Raw genomic sequence first — 18,698 nt, forward strand, 5'->3', positions numbered from 1 at the left:
GTTTTAATAAGCCATCCAGGTGATTCTGATGCACTCTTAAGTTTGAGAATTTTGGTGTATAGTAGAAAGAGGTGCATTTTTTTGAAAAAAAATTATATATTTAAAGCATATTTGTTTTAAGTAAACTTTTTTTTTTAAGATTTTATTTATTTATTTGACAGAGAGAGACACAGCGAGAGAGGGAACACAAGCAGGGGGAGTGGGAGAAGGAGAAGCAGGCTTCCTGCCAAGCAGGGATCCTGATGCGGGGTTCGATCCTGGGACCCTGGGATCATGACCTGAGCCGAAGGCAGACTTAATGACTGAGCCACCCAGGCGCCCCTGTTTTAAGTAAATTTTTATTGACATATAATATAAATACAGAAAAAGACACAAATCATAAGTATACAGCTCAGTGAACTTTCACAAAGTGAGGATGCTTATGTACCAGCACCCAGATGGAGACACAGAACATTATTACCAGCCTGGAGAAGCCCCTTTGTGCTCCTTCCTGGTACTACCTCTCCTCAAAGGATAATCACTATCCTGACTTCAAACACCATAGATTAGTTTTGCCTAACATTATATGTTTTAAAAAATTACAGATGAAGACATGGAGCACCTGGGTGGCTCAGTCGGTTAAGTGACCCACTGTTGTTTCAGCTCAGGGCATGATCTCAGGGTCGTGAAATCGAGCCCTGACTGGGGCTCCCCACTCAGCAGGGAGTCTGCTTGAGATACTCTCTCTCTCTCCCTCTGCCCACCCTTCCTCTCTCCAATAAATAAATCTTAAAAAAAAAAAATTGTAGATGAAGACAGAATCTGGACCCAGAGGACTTTGATTGGATCCCTGGTTTCCTACTAAGTGATCTTGAACCAGTCATCTAATTTCCTTGAGACTCATTTCCTTCTCTGTATAATGGTCATAGAAATATCTCAAACCTTAAAGGGACACTGCGTTTCTCAAACTTGTGTGTTGTCAAGAATCACCTAGGGAACTACTTAAAAAATTCACATTCCCCAGGGCATACATTCTTAATAGGACAAAAATTGGTTGTGGGTAGAGAGGAAAAATTTTTTTTCCTTGCTTATGTAAAAGCACGTATATACATATGGCACATTAATAGATATATAGTATATTTGTGATATTAAAATTTTATGGGGGGAATAATTAGAGAAAAATGTCTAAAAATGTTCCTTAGAGAGCTGATAATTTTTTAAAAAGGTTAAAAACACTGCCCTAGAGCAATGATTCTCCAAGTGTGGTCTGCGGTTAAAAATGCAAATTCAGACCTACTGAATCGGAAATTCTGGGGGTGGGGACCCGCAATCTATGGTTGAACAAATCCTTCAGGAGACTCTGATGGGCACTAAAGTTTTAGAACCACTGCCTTGGAGATTCTGAATGGGGTAGGGTCCCTGAGTCTGGACCTTTAACAAGCTCTCCTAAGTCATATTGCAGGAAACATTGACATAGAGATTTGAATGTACTTTGAAAAACGCAAGTGACGTTCCAGTTGGTAAAATAAGTTCACAAGGAGGAAACAGGCTAAACAATAATAGTGAAGGTCACTAATTACTAGGCACTTAGCTGGGCCTCTGAGTCTACTTGCACAGCCTATTAATTCTCACAAACAACCCATGAAGAAGTTAAGAGGATGGGCTCTGAAGCCAGATTGCCTGGGTTTGTATCCAGCTTGTGACTTGGTTTATGCATCTGTAAAGTGAGGATAATGGAGGTACTTTCCTCATAGATCTGTTGTGAGGATTCAAGAAGCTTATTGATCAGTTCTTCGAACACCTGCCACATTGGCACCACTTACATGTTGGCTATTTCATCATCCTTGAGCGCACCCTGTTAAAAGGTGGATTTGAACCCAATCAATTTAACTCCCGAGTGTACTTTCTTAAGGAATAAACTATAATCCAGTGGTTCTGAAAGTGTGATCCCCCACCAGGAGCACACCAGAGTTAGAAATGCAAATTATTAGATCCCATCCCAGACCTGCTGAAAGAGAAACTCTGGGGGTGGGGCCCCTAAATTTCAACAAGCCCTCAGGTGATTCTGATGCACATTAGCGTTTGGGAACCACAGCTACAGTCTTCAGAGGTTCGGGGGTGGGGGCGTGCTTTAAAAACAAACAAACAAAAAGCCTAGAGTGGCTGGGAGCAATCCCAGAGCCCCTCCCACCTGAGGGCGAGTAAACTGTTTAGAAGCGCTCCCCAGCTCCGGCCAACTCTCCCGGCTGGCGCGCAAGGCCTTCTGGGGCTTGTGGTCAAATACCTCCAGAGCTAGAGGCGCCTGCGCGTTGGCCGCCAACTCGCTCTAGTTGCTGTGGTCGGGGCTCGGGACCGGCTGCCATCTTAGTCGAGGGACTGAAGAGTCGCCGCCGCCCCGAGTCCCGGTAAACATTCGCGGGCGGACTGGGGGCAGTTCTGGGTAGAGGGGCGAGCCTGCATGAGAGTGTCCGAGGAGAGCCAGGGGTGAAGGAGTGCGGCGCGCGGGCGGAGGACCCCAGAGCCGCAACTGCTCTCTTTTCCCTCACAGCCGGTGCCCGTGGGGGGCGCGGGGAGCTCGGGCTAGTGGCCGAGGGGTGGGTTGGCCGGAGGCGCCGAGCAGCCACTGTCTGGCCGGGGTATGGTGGAGCCCCTCGCCTCGCGGGCGCCAAGTGGTGAGAGGGCTGGGCTGTGGCGGGGGCCTGCAGGGTCCGGCCCCGCGCCCCGCAGCCCCGCCCGGGGGCCACTCTCCTGCGGCCCGGCCTACGCGCGGGGCCCGGCGGCAGCGGCCGGAGCGGCCGACGTGGCCCTGTGAGGGGCGGCGGCCGGGCCCACCTGCCACTCGGCTGGCCTTCCCGAGACTTTTTGGAGCTCCCAGTCGCGAGGCGGGCCCAGCACCGCGGCTGCCTCCTCTTTCTTCCACTCCCCTCCTCCCTCCATTGTCCCCCATCGTGGTGGTCCCGCCCGGGCGCCCTTTTCCGCGCCCGCTGCCGCGGCCTCGCCGGCACCTCCCGGCGCAGAGTTTTGCAGACGTGGAGCTGTCACTGCCCTCCCCCTTGAGTGCCCTTTTCTTTAGGCGAGAAAAGAAAAAAGTAGCTATGAACGTATTCTAAGGGTCGAAACGTGATGAGGATATGACTTAGCGGGAACTAAGTGGGGAACTCAAGTTTTCAGACATAGTCCCGGGCCACGACTTAAACAGAAACGCCGGGTCTCTGCACTCAAGGTAGACGTTAGGCCTAAAGTTAGAGACGTAACCAGGTGAACGTGCAGACTACCCGCAATTCAGGATTCCCCAGTCACAACTTAACTTGGTTTTTTGCTTACATTCGCCTCTTCATCTTGTTACATTTTCTGCCATAATTCTACAGCGTCAGGGTACTTTCGGGGAGGGAAAAGTGGGGTTTTTTTCTTTGGAAATTATTGAGGCACTGGAGCCAGCCACTTATCATTGCACCTAGTTGGGGTCTCCCGCATCTACTCCTAATATAACTAGATTTTAAGGAAGTAGTGTAAAGGCAGTGTATTTCCACCCTCAAAATCGGCTAAGGATTTCTCAGCTGAAATAAAATTCTCATGGCAGATAATGCTGAGAGTCTACACTATGTATTCATAGATTTACTGGAGGTACAGTTACAACAGAGAAAGTAAGTTTTTTGGTTGTGAGAGAAGCAATTCTTTCATGTTCAGTGTAAGAATCAAGTCAAAAAGGATATGAAATAAAAAACGAGTGTAGAATACTTTTTTACAGTATTCTAGAGGGAATCATTTCTAAATTCTTTTTAAAAAAACACATCTGTTCACCTATTGGAAGAGATAGACAAACCAATAGTTCCCCAAATTGTCCATTAGAATAATTAGGGGAGCTTTTTAAAGGTAGAAATTCCAGGGTCTCCTTTTCTGAGATTGATTTAGTAGGTCTGCTTTGGCCCTGAAGAATTTATTTTTAAAACATGCCTCAGGCAGCTCTCATGGTCTTGGGAACCAATGAGGCAAACAATACTGTGAAACTACTGAGGAATGCTCAAAAAACCTTGAGACAGAAGTGACCAGTTCTGTCTGGGGTTTGGCCATAGAAGGTGGCAGGACCTACCCCTGCTCCTAAGTTGGGTCTTATATGACGGGTAGGAGTGTGATGAGGATGGGGAAAGGGAAGGACAGGGCAGACAGAGAAAACCCCTTAATGCTTTGTGTAAATGCAGAAGATTGTGGGAGAAAAAGGGTTCTTGGAGCAGGGAGTGGGATGGGGAAGGAGAGCATTGTGGGACGTGAGGTCAGAAAGGTAAAAGGAGGTAACTATATGAAAAGTTACAATGCTAAAAGACTTGAGTTTTATGTTAGCAGTAGATTAAGATTTTGAACAGGGAAGTGATATGAGTTACATGTATGTTGTAGAAAAATGGCTCTAGTGGTGAGTGAAAGGGTGGAAGAGTGGCTATTGCCGAGGTCTAGGTGAGAGGTGAAAAGGCTTGATGTTGGAGAGAGGCTGCAGCGATCAGATTTAGTTTACTAGTGCAATATTGTTGCCATATTTTTGGATGAGAATTTTTAGGACCAGACTGGGTAAAAAGGCTCTTATTCTGTAAAAAGAACCCACTAGCAAATCTGAATAATTTGCCAGGTTATATATATTGATGGTATCAGAGTATATTGTTAATTAGCACTTTTGAAAAATTATTATCAGATTGGCTGCAGTTTGGAGGAGAACTTGGAGATTAGACTGCAATTTATGACTATCAACACTATTGCTCTAAGCTTGTTCAAAGTGTTTTTCTTTTATACTCAGAAACTTGGTATTAGAATTTTAGAGTTGGAAGAGATTGCAGAGATTATCTAGTCCACAGTGGCAAATATATTTTAGCTTATGGACCAGCAGAGTGCTTTGAAGTAGCTGCCAGAGCACTGTATTGAGAAGGATTTTGGTCATTTGTGTTCTCTGGGAAAGGGAGTTACGATTGATTAGTGATGCTTCATGTGGACATAGTTATCTAGTAGGTGATATATGTGCCAGGTATATGCCATCCTTAGACTATTCCAAACTATTAATTTTCTGTTTGTTTATAAAAAAAAAAATCCTAAGCAGGTTCAATAATTTACCTAGAGCTAGTTAAGAATTAGAGCTAGAATTAGAACTGAGTTTAGTTTGTTATTCTCCAGTGTGTCAAGATGAATGTGTGCTGCTCAAGAGCTTTTGGTATTAGACCAAAAGAAAAAAGATATTTCTAGCTTGTGCCTCTTAACTGTTGAGGCAAGAGTTTAACAAGGAACTTTGGCCTAGAAGTGAATTTTATTTATTCTGGCTTAAGAAATTTGTTGGTACAGGAAATAGTCACCTGCTTGTGTGGTTTTTTTTTCCCCCCTCACCCCTCACTTCTTGTTCCTTACCCCTCTCTCCATTTTGGGTTTTGGGGATTGGTTTTCTTTATATGAGTTAAGGCAAAAGTGTATAAAGTTATTTTTTCCTGTATTTACAGCACCTTGCCGAATTCTAGGCTCATAATAAGCTCTTAGTAAAGGCATGTTGATTTTTGTGGCTGTACATGATACTGGTTTTGAGTTAACATAAATTAGTGGGTGGGGGAGTGTGCAGAATTGAATTGCAGCATTATCTGGTTGGTAGGTCGGCCTTCAGCTAAAAATACTGGGTTGGAAATAGCCTCACAACTAGTAGCCATTAACCAAGAGCTGTTCTCCTTCAGTCTAGCAGTGCACTGTCCTTGGAAAACTGCTGCCACCTCAGCTTTTTTTCTTTTCAGAACTGACTGTACTCTGATCCTTGGAGTGCTTTTTCTTTTCCTATCCTTAGGAGCCTCCCAAGTTGCAGGGACCATTCTTACAGTGACCCCCATAGGTAGAGTGTGTGTTTTATGGCCATCTTCATTTTGCCATGTAGCCATCATACTCAGGCGGGCATCACCCCATACACTGTAGGAGTCATTTTTCCCCTGACTCACCTTCTTACCCTGCTTGCCCCATCAAAAATTATCTATTCCCCCCAAATTATCTATCACATGGAACTTTTATTTTTATTATTTTTTAAAAAGTAATTTCTGTGCCCATCGTGGTTCTTGAACTCATGACCCCAAGATCAAGAGTTACATGCTCTACCAACTGAGCCAGCCAGGCACCCTTAATCCCATGAAACTTAAAAAGACATTGTGCTGTCAGATTCCCAAGGTCAATGCTAATCTGATGTGTTTAACCATAGGAATAATGTGTTAATGGACCCTCCTTTCCCTCTCAGGTAACATGCATTTAACAGTGGCCTACTGGAGACAACGCCTTAACCCAAAGAAGTGACTTGAACGGTGAGAACTTCAGGTATGGTGGCAGGCCTGTGAAAGAGATTGGGGGACAGGAATGGTGCAGAGGGTGAGCTCTACTCATATAACTGCTGTGGGGAGGTATGGGGAAAGAGGATGTTGATGCTGACTACATCAATCAGTTGGTTGAAATAGGCATTTTCCACTTGGATTTGAAACTCAGAGTCTCCTCTATAAGGATTAGCCTGTGAGCCACACTTTGCTCCTACTTTGGGTCTTCTGACTTTTCTGCTTTTGTTTTTCCTGGACATACACACATTTTTCCCATTTGTGCTGTTTTATAAATGTTTTTCTCTGTATACTTGTCCAGATATGTGCATTATGGTTAAAAAGTGTAAGAAGTAAAAAGAAGGCAACATGCAGTGGAGAAAGAGAATTTGGAAAGAAAAGGTCTGATTTGAATTTGCCACTGACAAACTGACTTTTGGCAAGTTATTTAATCTTGCCTTTTCTCAGTTTATATATCTGTAAAATACACGTATTGATTCATACCTGCCTTCCTGACATTGTTGTGAAGTTCAAATAAAATAATACATGCTAAAGCTTTAGAAAACAATGAATTCACAACTTAAGACATTATCTAGGTCTATAAGGTGGGAGATATTGGCAGTAATACTGAGAAGGAAAACACGAGGACAGGACAGATTGACTTTAAAAGATCGGGAGAGAAAAGGAAGACTCTACTGGGTAAGAAAAAAAGTAGAGCGTGAAAAAACTCAAGCAGTAAGAGAGTAAGGAGTGAATGAAGTAGAACTATTGAATTGGTAGGTGAGAAAGCTGAATAGGATAGAGAGTGGTCCCTTTCACTAATTCTAACCTTGCAATTCTTCGTTGTCATTGTCATTACTACCTTCACATAAATGTTCTAGATTCCATACTTAGATTCCTGTCTTCACTGTAAACATCAGTATTTATTATTCATACCTCTATGTGACCCTTTGTGTTTAGTTTATATTTTTGTTAACTAATTATCTTATAAATGCTTAGAAACCAAGACTATGATTTACCTGTTATGGTGTCCCAGGCCATTGTTATAATCAAATGTGTGCTTACTCTGTTTTTTTATAATTATGGAGAGAAAGGAAGGAGATGGGGTAGCTTTGTGAGAGATAGTAGGAAAGGAAGTGGCTAAGAGGGGAAGTAGATAAATAAGACATGGTAAGAAGAATTCTCAAAAAATAATGAAAGGAAATACATGAAAATGAAGAATACATAGAGCAAAAAGAGAAGGGGAAAAGGAGATGGTGTTATCTGCAGTAAAGGAACAAAGCAGCTTTCATTTCTTTAATGGTGACATAATACCTCACAAAAAGTTATGTGCTGGGAAAGATTCTTCATACCAAGTATCTTTTTTTTTTTTTTTTAAAGATTTTATTTATGTGACAGAGAGGAAGAGAGCACAAGCAGGGGGAGTGGCAGAGGGAGAGGGAGAAGCAGGCTCCCCACTGAGCAGGGAGCCCAGTGTGGGGCTTGATGATCCCAGGACACTGGGATCATCACCTGAGCCGAAGGCAGACGCTTCACCAACTGAGCCACCCAGTTGCCCCCATACCAAGTATCTTTAAAATAGTTCTAAAAGTATCCCCTACGTCCTGAACTCACAGAGTAGTTCTTTGTGGAAAGAAAACTAAGGCAAAATTCAGGAGACCTGGGTTCTAGCCTTGGTATTTCTTGTTACTTAGTTCTGTAATCTTGGGCAATTCACTTAAATCTCTCTGGGCCTCCGTTTCCTCACTTATCCATTAAGGTATCAGATGATCTCTCCGTTTTCTCACTCTTTGATTATATTTTGTGCTTTATGTTCTGTCTCACTAATTTTTCAGGGCTTTGTTGATACCACAATATAAGATTGGTCTTAGAAATATCTTATAGTAGAACTTCATAGTATCCATTACCTTATAAATGAGAAGCCATTATATTTTAAATTCTACTTTAAACATTGGCAGAAAGAGAGACTTGTAGAAAACCCAAGTATAGAAATGTTTGTAATATTCAGCAAGCACTTACTGAGCTCCTGTTGTGCTAGGTCCCAACGGGTACTTAATATAAAACCCCTGCCTCAAGGATTTTGTGTTTTTGTCAGGAAAACAAACTTGCTCACCAGTAATTATTGTAAAAAGCAAGGTGATAAGTGCTATAATAAGGATTGCATTGCATTGCAATTTAAGGTAGTAACTTTAGATTTCTTGGTTCTTTTAACATAATTGAATATGTGCTAAGTGCTGCTCTATGCTAGGTATTACAGGGACTCAGGATGAAAAAGAAAGTCCCTGCCCTCAAGAAACTTGCAGGTTTTTTTTTCATGTCTGGAAACTGCTTACCCTAATAGATTTACCCATCTGTCCCAGGAAAGAAGTTTTGTATTGTATCATCACTTCATAGTTTTAAACTAAGAATTCATTGCATACTGAGTTTGCCTCACTCCAGAAATGTTTAATAACATACTTGCTTTCTGAGAAAATCTGTATTATTTTATTCGATCTGTAATGTTTTCTCTGTCAATGACAGAAATTTTTCTTTTAGGGTAAGGAAAAAATCCAGATGGCATCTTTAGGTGAACTTTGGTTTGCTTCTTATTCATTCAGAGAAAGAGGGCTATCTAAAATTTAGTCTTGATTCTTTGTTCCAGGGAATCAGTTCAGTTGGTCACAGAGGAGAGGATGCTAGTCTAAAGGAATCATATTGTAGGGATTAACGGTATGTACTAGAGTTAGATTGTCTGGTTTTGAATTTTGGCTCTACCGTGTACTGGGAGTATGACCTTGATCAAGTTCCTCATCTGTAAATTGGGACTAGAAATTGCATATATCCATAGGGTTGTTGTGTGGATTAAATAAGATAATGTATTTTTGCTTGAACAATAGTTGGCTCACAATAAGTATGAGGTGTTCATTGCTATAATTGTTTTATTATCATTATTACCACCAACCTTGTCTTAAAATTTTTGTCTCAATTCTTTAATTCATTAAGTAAACTTATCTAGGGTGAGCATTGTAAATTTAAATGGAACATTTTAAGTAGTAAAGATCAAATTGATACTTAAGTGAACTAGGGAATTCATGTTCCTCTAATAGGGTAGCTGTTAAGCGGCTTTGGCTTACTTTTATTTATTTATTTATTTTTTATTCTTAGGCTTACTTTTTTAATTGACCGTTTTAACCATTAAAAAATACCTAATTCAGTGTTGGCTCACTCTTGATCTAGTGGGGAGCATAGAACCAAGTGTGGACTGAACATCTTAACTTTTTTCTAAACAGAAGCTGGGAATCCAGATTTTGTGAGAAATCTTTATTTTTAAATGTTGGCAACTTTTGAAAATCATAATATAAACACCGTGGGCCAAGCAAATCACCACTGTGGGCAGGATTTGTCTTGTGGGTTGCCGCTTTGCAACCTCTGTTCTGGAGCTTGACTTTTTGCATCAAAGCCCATGCTCCCTGCCTTCCGGGAAGAAAGTCCTTACCCACATAAAGATTTAAAACAGTTCAGGCAATACCTCAGTCTAGGGCTGAATGAGAGGTATGCAGAATAATTATTAAGGCAGAGAGGAGGAGGAAGAAAGTTATTTAAGATGGATTTAGAATGGGCAAAGGTATGGAGGCAGGAATGGACTTGAGATGGTGGTAGTACAGCGAGTAGATTAGTTGGAGTTTAGATTAGTCTGAAGAGGGTTTATATGGGCCTGGTAATAGGAGAAAGTTTGGAAAAGTTAAGAGACCAGCCTTCTTGTTTTGGGATAACCTTAAGTCCTATTGGCTGACAGGATAAAATGATGTTTTGTGGTGATTTATTAGGTAATACTGAGGTCTGCAGTATTTACTAGGGCTGGTAGGGTCTGGAGGCAGGGAGAACAGGCTAGGGAGGTAGGTGGTAGTGGGAATGGAAAGGAAGGGACAAAAGCTTGTATAAGAGACAAAAGCATATATATGGGTCACCTTGTGACAGTGGGACCCTGCAGTAGATAAAGATAGCCAATTTTGAAAGTTTTTCCCCTATTCACTCTTTTGTAAAAACTTGGGTATGTGAGAATAATACTATTATCCCTCCTTTTTTGTGTTGGTAGATCTTTATCACTCTCTCCACCCCAGCACCCTCCTTAATGATGGATCATATACATAGTCTTATGATTTCCCAGGTTGCACAAATAGAATAGAAAAAAGAAATTTTCAGCTGCTTATCACATTTCTAGTTTTGGGTTTTTGGTAATCTCAGTTAACCTCTGATAAGTTTCATTAGACTTTATACATGGATTTTTGTATTTACCAAAGTTTGGAAATACTGACAGTTTGCTCATGGAAAAGATGTAGAATTTTGCTGCAGAAACTTGACACAATAATTCATGATTTAGAATGTTTAAAGAAACTGATAAATGTTGTAGAAAGGTGGAATGTGTTTATTCTGTGTAACTTGAGAAAGTGATTTTTAGGATTTTATTTTCACCAGGCCTTTTGTCCTGTTTATACTGTCTCATGAAAATTTTGACATACACGGGGAAGTTATTTCTTATTCTTGGCTAAAATGCCAAATGTAGTTATTGTAAGTAGTTTTTTTGATAAGTAAGCTGAGTAGTATGTTAGGTGTAGCCTGAGTATTAAGAATAGTTGAGATGCAGCAGTATTTCCCTCAATGATGAATAAAAGTACTGAACTGAGCCTCTGAAAAGTACAAAAAGTTGCTGCTGTCAGAGAGATGCAGCAATAGGGTCAAATAGGTTTGAGCTAAATCTAAACCTGTTTAATGGAGAAGAGATTTTTTTTTTTTTTTTTAAAGCATGGTCTAACCTAGTTTTTGGAATTCATTTGTTCTGAATATTGAAAGGGATTTTCAGGTGGTTCATTTAATTATAGATTTGCTCTGGAAGTGGGAAGGTAAGGAACATGAGAGAGGGATTAGCTGCATTTGTTTCTGTGAAAAGTCAGTAGTGAAAAGGAAATCGCAGATTATCTTTTTCTGTTCTTGAATTTTTTGGAGGAAAGATATTTAAATACAGGTCTTAATTAAAAACTATATTCTATATATATATTGAAATGTGCAGAACCTAGTTACTACTGCTTTTCATTGTCTAGAATGTTGCTGACATTTATCTGCTGTCATCTCCTTGCCCTTTGTCTTTGTCCTTGAGGATTTTGACTTTATTTTGCTGGTGTTTCAAGAGGGAATGGAGATGGAGTACTTATGTTCATTTAGCCCAGTTAGTTGATTTTACAGTATCAATTGATGTTTTCATCTCTAAGGGACAATGAAAATGATTGACTTATCTGTTCTGTTTATCTGTTTGTTTTTAAGATTTTATTTATTTGACAGAGAGAGAGCAGGAGAGCACAGTCAGGGGGAGCGGGAGAGGGAGAAGCAGGGCCCCCGCTGAGCAGGGAGCCCGATGTGGGGCTTGATCCCAGGACCCTGGGATCATGACCTGAGCTGAAGGCAGTTACTTAACCCACTGAGCCACCCAGGTGCCCCTTTGTTTCTTTCTTTTTGTGGTAAAACACACATGACGTAAAATTGACTATTGTAAACGTTTTTAAGTGTTCAGTTTAGTGACATTAAGTACATTCACTTTGGGACGCCTGGGTCGCTCAGTGGGTTGAGCATCTGCCTTTGGCTCAGGTCATGATCCCGGAAACCCAGGATCGAGCCCCAGGTCGAGCTCCTTTCCTTGTTCAGCAGGGAGCCTGCTTCTTCTGCATGCTGCTCCCCCTGCTTGTGCTCATAAATAAATAAGTAAATAAATAAGTAAATAAGTAATCTATCTATCTTAAAAAAAAAGTATGTTCACTTTGTTGTGCAGCCATTACCATTGTGCATCTCTAGAATTTTTTCATCATCCCAGACTGAAACTCAGTACCCATTAAAAAATAACTCCCCACTTCCCTTCCCTTAACCCCTCGTAACCACTATGCTACTTTTTTGTCTCTGTATAGAATTTGACTATTTTAAGTACTTCATGTAAGTGGAATCATACAGTATTTGTCATTTATGTCTGGCTTATTTCACTTTGCATAATGTCTTCAAGGTTCATGGTGTAGCATGTGTCAGGATGTCATTCCTTTTTTTTTTTTAAAGATTTTATTTATTTATTTTGACAGAGAGACAGAGAGAGAAGAAACAAGCAGGGGGAGTGGGAGAGGGAGAAGCAGGCTTCCCGCTGAGCAGAGAGCCTGATGTGGGGCTTGATCCCAGGACCCTGGGATTATGACCCGAGCCGAAGGCAGACGCTTAACGACTGAGCCACCCAGGCACCCCGATTTCATTCCTTTTTAAGGCTGACTAATACCCCATCTTAATGTGAAGAACACATTTAGTTTATTCATTCTTCTGTTGATGGACAGTTAGCTTACTTTCACCTTTTGGCTTTTGTGAATAATGATGCTGTGAATGTGGGTGCACAAATAACTGGTTGAGTCTCTTCTTTTAGTATTTTTAGGTATATTCCCAGAAATGGAATTTCTGGATCAGGTGATAATGCTGTGTTTAATTTTTTGAGGAACCCACCATACTGTTCAACAGCAGCTATACCGTTTTACATTCCCACCAGTAGTGCACAAGAATTACAGTTTTCCACACTCATACCATTTGTTATTTGCTGTTTTTTTAAAAATCATCCTAATGAGTAAATCGGTATCTCATTATAGTTTTTATTTGCATTTCTCTAATGATTAATGATACTGAATATCTTTTCATGTACTTATTGGCTGTTAGTATATTTTTTGAGAAATGTCTGCTCAAGTCCTTTTCCCATTTTTTTAATTAGGGTTGTTTTGTATTTGGTATCCTAATAATTTTGTAGGCTTCTGCCCATATCTTTTCTGTTTCTTAGTCTACTGCTATTCTTCTCCTTTCCTATTGTTGACAGAGCAGCTAGAACCATTCTCTCCAATGTATAGTCCCTCAGTAAATGTTTGATTAAAGGTTAAAAGTAGGGCTTTGTGGAAAGGTAGAGGTTGGTTGGGGCAAGACCTTACTACATTTTTCTCTAGTTTTGGAGTTCCCTATTCTCTTTTAACCACTTACTTGGTGGGATAAACCTTTTTTTTTTCCTTTCTGTTTTTTAAGATTTATTTATTTGAGAGGGAGAGATCAAGCAAGCACGGGGGAGAGGCAGAGAGAGAGAGGGAGGGAGAGAATCCCCAAGCAGGCTTCCTGCTGAGCTGGGAGCCTGACGCGGGGCTCTATCCCAGAACCCTGAGATCATGTTAACCAGCTGAGCCACCCAGCCGCCCCTGGTTGGGTAGACATTTATGAAGGATTATGCTTTTAGGGGAAGAAGTCCATATGTCATTTGATTTCATTTTAGAGAAGGAAAATATAGGATCTTCTTAAAAGAAATTTGATTCTTCTCTGAGAAGCTTGCTATGATTACTGTTTATCTAAGAAAATATAAGTCAGCTTGAGGTATCCAAAGAAGGATTTTACTTTTGTGATTTCAAAGGAAGAAAACCTGTTTTAATCATTTCAGTAATTCTTTTTTTTTTTTTTTTTTTAAGTACTCTCTATACTCATTATGGGGCTCGAACTCACAACCCTGAGATTAAGAGTCTGATGCTCTACCACTGAGCCAGCCAGGTGCCTCTCAGTGATTCACTTCTTACTTAACTTTTTATTGTGTAATGATTTGGAATTTCTTATTTTGAGGCTGCTCTTTATTAGGGATTTTTGTTTCTGTTTTAGACAAGAGGGGATTAGAAGTGATCCTAGACTCAATATAGATGTTAATAATTTTGAAAAGGACCAACCTGAATAAATTCAAGTATAACAATGACATAAGTATAATTTGTTTTTTTTTTCATTTTTTAAAATTTAAATTCAGTTAATTAACATATAATGTATTATTGGTTTCAGAGGTAGAGGTCAGTGATTCATCAGTCTTTTTTTTTTTTTTTTAAAGATTTTATTTATTTATTTGAGAGAGCGAGAACGAGAGAGAGCATGAGAGGGAGGAGGGTCAGAGGGAGAAGCAGACTCCCTGCCGAGCAGGGAGCCCGATGCGGGACTCGATCCAAGGACTCCAGGATCATGACCTGAGCCGAAGGCAGTTGCTTAACCAACTGAGCCACCCAGGCGCCCCCATCAGTCTTATTAATACCCAGTGCTCATTACATCATATGCCCTCCTTAATGTCTGTCACCCGGTCACTCCATCCCTCCACCTCCCTCCCCTCCTGTTTCTTTGAGTTTTCTTGTTGTCTTTCTTGTTTCCTTTAAGGAACAATGGTTTTAAATTGTGAAATTAATGTTGAACAAGGCTAGAGATCTCTGTTTTTGGCCACATCTTTTGTTCTGACCTTGGACAATCCATTTTGATTAGGGGGTTATTGAGTTGTAAGAATTCTTTGTAAATTCTGGATATAAATCTTCTATTAGATACGCATTTTACAAATATATTCTCCTAGCCTTTGGTTGTCTTTTCATTTTCTTATAATGTCTTTTGAAAAGTAGAGTTCCTAATTTTGTTGAGGCTTAATTTCTCAGTTTTTTCTTTTATGGGTTGTACTTTTGCCATATGTAAGAAATCTTTGCCTAACTGGGCAATCCATTTAACTTTCCTGGATTTCAATTTGTTTACCTGTAAGAACAAATAAGATGTGTGTGTATTTTGACTTCTTTGCAATAGTATTTTTATTCAGTGCCTTTTTGGATTCAAAGTAGAGGAGGTAGTCTTGGGATAGAATGCTAAGGTGAAAATCTACAGACCCCTATTAGAATATAGAATTGGCTCTGCTTTCATAATACTATTTGTTTCCTAATGGGTAAGTGGTAATTTGTCTCTCCCCCCCCCCCCCCCCCAGTTATTTAGGGCTCTTGGATGTAAATGATTCTCCGTGATTTTTTTCTGGGTTTTTGATACAATTTGAATAACAATGGTTTTTGGCTTCTTTTAATAAAAATATAGATTTATTTATAAAGTGTACATACATGTTAGTAACTCATTAGTATTGACATGTAATTTACTTGATAGTTTTAAATTATATTCGGAAGTGATCTGAGAAAGGTTTGTTGGAAGGATGGGGATGGTGGCTATCAGGATTTTGTATTTTGAGGACAATCCATGGGTATTAAGAGATGGTCAGAAACGAGTTTCTTGGGAGCCAGGAAATTCAACTTTATATGTAATTAGGTTGTATAATTTCGTACAAGCATTGTTTGCAAAAGAGAGCAATATTTATTGTAGCACAGTGGTGGTTATATTTATTGTGGCATATCAAATCATTTAAACTCTAGCAGTAAATAGTCAAAACCAGGAAGCAGCTTGTCATAGTAGTTAATATTAAAATGTTTATCAGCTGTTGGGGAGAACAGGGAGAAAATTGTCTTCTGAAGTAGTGGGTACAGAGTTCAAACCAGCAAATGAATACTGAAGGTTTGATTCTAGTGCCAATTTTCTTAAATTCTTTTGTCATACTCTTGAACCTTGAAAGTTACATCTTTCTGTTTTTCTCTTTGAATAAGATAATTGTCTTTTTATGCATATGCTTTAGATCCACACACATACATTTGGTTGGAAAATGGGAAAGGAGCTTTCAATGATCTGAGATCATTTACATGATGTTCAGAGCCAAGGTGTCACTTTTGAGAACGAGAGAGAATGGTCTACGCTCTACCTCTCTGTTAAGGTAACTTTTTCTAGTAAATAAGAAAGCAGTTTTTCAACAGTCTCTTTAACAAATGGTGTTGGGAAAATTGGACAGCCACATGCAGAAGAATGAAACTGGACCATTTCCTTACACCACACACAAAAATAGACTCAAAATGGGTGAAAGACCTAAATGTGAGACAGGAATCCATCAAAACCCTAGAGGAGAACACAGGCAACAACCTCTTCGACCTTAGCCACAGCAGCTTCTTCCTGAAAACATCGCCAAAGGCAAGGGAAGCAAGGGCAAAAATGAACTGTTGGGACTTCGTCAAGATTAAAAAGCTTTTGCACAGCAAAGGAAACAGTCAACAAAACCAAAAGACAACCGACAGAATGGGAGAAGATATTTGCAAATGACATTATCAGATAAAGGGCTGGTATCCAAAATCTATAAAGAACTTATCAAACTCAACACCCAAAGAACAAATAATCCAGTCAAGAAATGGGCAGAAGACATGAACAGACATTTCTCCAAAGAAGACATCCAAATGGCCAACAGACACATGAAAAAGCGCTCAACATCACTTGGCATCAGGGAAATACAAATCAAAACCTCAATGAGGTACCACCTCGCACCAGTCAGAATGGCTAAAATTAACAAGTCAGGAAATGACAGATGTTGGCGAGGATGTGGAGAAAGGGGAACCCTCCTACGCTGTTGGTGGGAATGCAAGCTGGTGCAGCCATTCTGGAAGACAGTATGGAGGTTCCTCAAAAAGTTGAAAATAGAGCTACACTATGACCCAGCAGTTGTACTACTGGGTATTTACCCCCAAAGATACAGATGTAGTGATCTGAAGGGGTACTTGCACCCCAGTGTTTATAGCAGCAGTGTCCACAATAGCCAAACTATGGAAAGAGCCAATATGTCCATCAAGTGGATAAAGAAGATGTGGTGTATATATCTACAATGGAATATTATGCAGCCATCAAAAAACCCACAAAACCGAAATCTTACCATTTGCGACAATGTGGGTGGAACTAGAGGGTATTATGCTAAGCGAAATAAGTCAATCAGAGAAAGACAAGCACCATATGATCTCACTGATATGAGGAATTCTTAATCTCAGGAAACAAACTGAGGGTTGCTGGAGTGGTGGGGGGTGGGAGGGATGGGGTGGCTGGGTGATGGACATTGGGGAGAGTATGTGCCATGGTGAACGCTGTGAATTGTGTAAGACTGATGAATCAGACCTGTACCTCTGAAACAAATAATAACATTATATGTTAAAAAAAAAAAAAAAAAGAGGGCGCCTGGGTGGCTCAGTTGGTTAAGCGACTGCCTTTGGCTCAGGTCATGATCCTGGAGTCCCGGGATCGAGTCCCGCATCGGGCTCCCTGCTCAGCAGGGGGTCTGCTTCTCCCTCTGCCCTCTTCCCTCTCGTGCTCTCTCTCATTTTCTCTCTCTCTCAAAAAAAAAAAAAAAGATAGTAGGAAGGGAAAAATGAAGGGGGGGGAATTGGAGGGGGAGACGAACCATGAAAGACTATGGACTCTGAGAAACAAAATTAGAGTTTTAGAGGGGAGGGGTTGGGGAGGGATGGGTTAGCCCAGTGATGGGTATTAAGGAGGGCACGTATTGAATGGAGCACTGGGTGTTATACGCAAACAATGAATCATGGAACACTACATCAAAAACTAATGATGTAATGTATGGTGACTAACATAATAAAATAAAATTAAAAAAAAAAAGCAGTTTTTCCCCATCATCAGTGGGTTTGAATTCCATTTCCTCTTACTTTATTGAGAATGTTATGGAAATGAGCATTTGCCTTCTACAACCCAAAGAACTCTTATCCCCTCTGATAATACCTTCAACTCATACATCAAGTTCAGTTCCCTTGCCATCATTAGTAGAGAATGGGATCTAAACATTGTTCCTTCTAGTTAGTCTCTGCTACTATGGCTGGAGAGAGCAGGATCTAGTTTTCAACCCAGCTGGGTAGTGTGACTACTGGTTGCATACACAAGAACCATTATCACCTCCATAGTTCTACTTCCATCTGGATTGAGGCTCCATTCTTCACAGTAGTGGCTGGTGAATGAATACAGACTTTTAAAAACCGATCCTTTTAGACACAGCTATTTCACTTAAGTGGTGGTTTGAGAACATGGCTAAGTGGCCCTGTCCAAAGGAGACTACTCAGCATTTACAGTTACTATGTATGCTTCTGTATTTTATTTTATTTTTTTAAAGATATATTTATTTGGGGGGGAGGGGCAAAAGGAGAAGGAGAGGATCTCAAGCAGACTCTCCACTGAGTGTGGAGCCCAACTTGGCTCGATCTCACAACCCTCAGATCATGACCTGAGCTGAAATCAAGAATCAGACACTGCTGACTGAACCACCCAGGTGCCCCATTTCCATATTGTAGTAAGGCTGTTTGAGAGTTTGACTTATTTAGGTTTTAGTTCTCTGAATACCACGGTGTACTTTGCTCTTTGAGCTATGTACTTGTGCTTCAACAAGCAGTTTTTCTCCTTACCAGTTTAGTGTGTGGTTTTTTGGGGTTTGTTTGTTTTTGTTTTTTTGAGAGAGAGGTGGGGGGGAAGGGCAGAGGTACAGGGAGAGAGAGAATCTTAAGCAGGCGCCACGCCAAGTGCAGAGCCTGACTATGCAGGGCTCCATGGGGCTCCAGTCTTACAACCCTGAGATCATGACCTGAGCTGAAATCAAGAGTCAAATGCTTAAGTGACTGAGCCACCGAGTTGCCCCTAGTGTATTTTCTGAAATGTCTTTTTTGATGGCTTTTTTTAAGAATAATA

General features: G+C 40.5%; 1 protein-coding gene across 3 annotated transcripts in view; it reads left to right on the forward strand.

Moving 5' to 3' along the window:
• Nucleotides 1-2,289: 2,289 nt before the first annotated feature.
• The window catches only part of ITCH (itchy E3 ubiquitin protein ligase), a 121,088-nt gene continuing 104,679 nt past the window's right edge, over nucleotides 2,290-18,698 (forward strand). Inside the window, exons 1-3 of one of the 3 annotated variants that reach the window (XM_035006145.1) lie at nucleotides 2,290-2,384; nucleotides 6,221-6,297; nucleotides 15,775-15,909. The gene's annotated coding sequence lies outside the window, so the exon portion shown is untranslated. The remainder of the gene's footprint in view (nucleotides 2,385-6,220; nucleotides 6,298-15,774; nucleotides 15,910-18,698) is intronic. The other 2 variants (XM_035006143.1, XM_035006146.1) reach the window with 2 other exon arrangements.

Source organism: Mirounga leonina, unplaced genomic scaffold, assembly GCF_011800145.1.
Source record: "Mirounga leonina isolate KUSES-001 unplaced genomic scaffold, KU_Mleo_1.0 Mir_150, whole genome shotgun sequence".
NCBI lineage: Eukaryota > Metazoa > Chordata > Mammalia > Carnivora > Phocidae > Mirounga > Mirounga leonina.